The sequence below is a fragment of the Petaurus breviceps genome, unplaced genomic scaffold (genome assembly GCF_028583685.1).
Source record: "Petaurus breviceps papuanus isolate PSGF00001 unplaced genomic scaffold, PetGlider_PUasm1.0 90881, whole genome shotgun sequence".
Classification (NCBI taxonomy): domain Eukaryota; kingdom Metazoa; phylum Chordata; class Mammalia; order Diprotodontia; family Petauridae; genus Petaurus; species Petaurus breviceps.
Window position 1 is genome coordinate 18,691,683 of NW_027187369.1, and position 2,910 is coordinate 18,694,592.

Here is a 2,910-nt window from a genome sequence, read left to right on the forward strand (position 1 = left end):
TTCAAGGCATCTGTTCTTATAAATAGTGGGATCAGGCCTATGAGTAGCCCCTGTACTTCCTGCTTGCATGAGATAGGGATACCATATAACAACAACAAAAATCTTTAGATTTCCCTAAATCGGATCCCTTACTTGATATTTCTCCACTGGAAATTCCTATTTATCTATGTGATCTTAGAGTTGAGTGGATTTTGAGCCACAAAAAGGACTTTCTTGTCTTCTTGCTAGTGCTCATGAAAGCAGGGTTCACTTTCTTTGGGGGGACTTCAGGCAATGTTATTGTACTTTTTAACTCCTGGGCCCAAGGGTTTCTGGGAAAACACCCAGAAAAAGAGGCAGAAGATGACATTTCTAGTTGTAGCTCTAACCTGACCTTAGGTCAGTATCTCCTTGCTGAGCCTCAATCTTATCCTCTGTAAACTAAAGGGCTTGTAGGAGATGACCTTTCAGCAAACTCTGTGCATAGAGCAGTATTCCAAGTGCTGGGAGAGGTAAAAAGATAATGTAGTAGAGAGAAAAGTATTGGACTGTGGTCTGCCAAGATCTAGATTCAAATTTTGTCTCTTACATAGAGTAACTTTCAGGTTGTGGACAAGTCACTTACTCTCTTTGGCCTCAGTTTTCTCATTTATTAAAAAAAAATAATAATACTGTGTAGGTATGTTGTAGGGGAACAAATAAAATAATATTGTATAATGTTTTACAGGCCTTGAAGTGATATACAAATGTCAATTATTATTAAGACAAAGCTTCTGTATTTCTGAAGCATTTAGCACAGAGCTGGGCACATAGATGATGCCACATAAATGCTTAGTCCCTTCCCCATTCCTTCATAGAGCTTCCAATCAGATAGTAGAGAGAGTGAGATACAAGAATACAAAAATACCTAGAATATAAAACAGAACAAGATAAACACATAGTAATTGTCAAAAAGGCTAACCAAGGAGCAAGGAAGGCAGGCTTAGAGAACCATTATTTTTGCATTTAGCAAAGTAGGGCCTTGCTCTTGTATGCTCATTTTTGCTCAAATTAATGCACAGAATTAATCTAGTTGAATTATCAATTTAATTAGATGTCTATTAAAATTTTATATGGGAAATGAATCACAGTGTTCATTCTAAACAAAGCAGAGGTATATTCAATTAAAATATATGATCCCTGCCTTAAGTCAGTGGCTCCTTTCTATTGCGCTATCCAGTGGAAATTTGTCAGCATGAAACAATGTTCTCACATTTGAAATAAACAAATTCATAGAGGAGGGCAAATGGGGAGGAAAATATTGCTTTCTCTTTTTAGCTTTTTGTATAAGGACAGTCTTCATGAATATTTCAATTTCCTGAGGAATGACACATCAGAGACATAGGTTAACATGGCAAAGAAGAAACAACAGATAATTAAGAAGATGGAGAACTTTCTGAGTCTACTATCAGTTTTGTGTTTAGAAATGCTGTCAAATTTATGTATAACTCATGAGAGGTAAATCCTTTGCCCTGCTTATTCAGTGTTGTTGATTCTTTGAGCCTTGGTGAGGGCAATAATCCTGTATGCTGAGCTCATGGGCAAGCTAGTCCTGTTTGTCTTTCTGCTAGCTTCTCTTTTCTAGTCTTTCTTACACCTGCCTTAAAGTAGGACTGAGTTACATAAAGAGAAACCTCCTAGCATGAATTTCCAACAATGGAATGGATTGCCATATGTCATGTTTATTCCAAATGTGAGAACACTGCTTCATGCTGACAAATTTTCACTGGATAAAATATGAAAGAGCCAGATTATATATTTTAGTTGAATATTCCTCTGCTTTGTTTAGAATGAATGCTATGATCATAAATTATAGATATAGATAGAGCCAAAAGGAATCTTGAAGGCTATCCAGACACCATTTTACAGATGAGGAAATTGAGGCCCACAGTGGTTATATGATTATTTTATTAGTAGACCCGAATCTTCTTGGATGACTGGTGTCTTTGAAATCTGATCTAGAGAACATTTTCCTGCTTTGTCATTAGTCCCTCTTCTCCAGACTTCTTTTTCATAGCTTTACCAAACACCTTATTGCCCTGGAAGAACTTCTCCTTTCCTTCCCTCATCAAATTGCTATTTGTGACTACCTCTTCTACACCTCTATTTCAGGACAGGATCAAAAATCATATTTCATTTCACTCCCCCATTCTCTTCTCTGGGACTTTTCTTCTAAAGCTTCACATATCTAGCCATATGTAACATCATGCCCCCATGCTCCATTCAGTAATAGAGTCAGGAACCATAAGCAATTATATAATGATAGTCCAAGGACTCAGGGCAGTGACTTTAAAAAGCAGAAAGAAACCCATGTTCTCTGACAGCTATACTATGCTGTCTCATAAGGTAGTGAAATCCCAGTTACTAAAAGGGTTTAAGCAGAGGCCAAATAACAAAATTCCAGTAGTTCTGCACAGCAGACTTTCTATTTTGGGAAGGAAGCTGACTTAGACCTAGACAGGTGTCCCCTGTCATGCAAACATAGACAGTATAGTCAAGAAACATTAGAGAGAGCAGGGAGCTGTCCAGTGCTGAAACCTCATTAAGAAGAAAAAGGGAATTGAAATAAACCCTCAAAATTGAGGCTCCAGAGGAAGTCAGCAGGGTCATGCTGTTGAATGAGTTGAATTGTGAGCGAAGACCTCTTCATGAGCCTGAAAATCCTTGTATGACTGGTGTCTTTGAAATCTGATCCTAGAGAACATTTTCCTGCTTTGCCATTAGTCCCTATTCTCCAGAATTCTTTTTCATATGTTTACCAAACACTTTATTGCCCTGGAAGAACTTCTGCTTTCCTTCCTTCATTAAATTGCTATTTGTGACTACCTCTTCTACACCTCTATTTCAGGACAGGATCAACAACCATGTTTCATTTCACTCCCCCATTCTCTT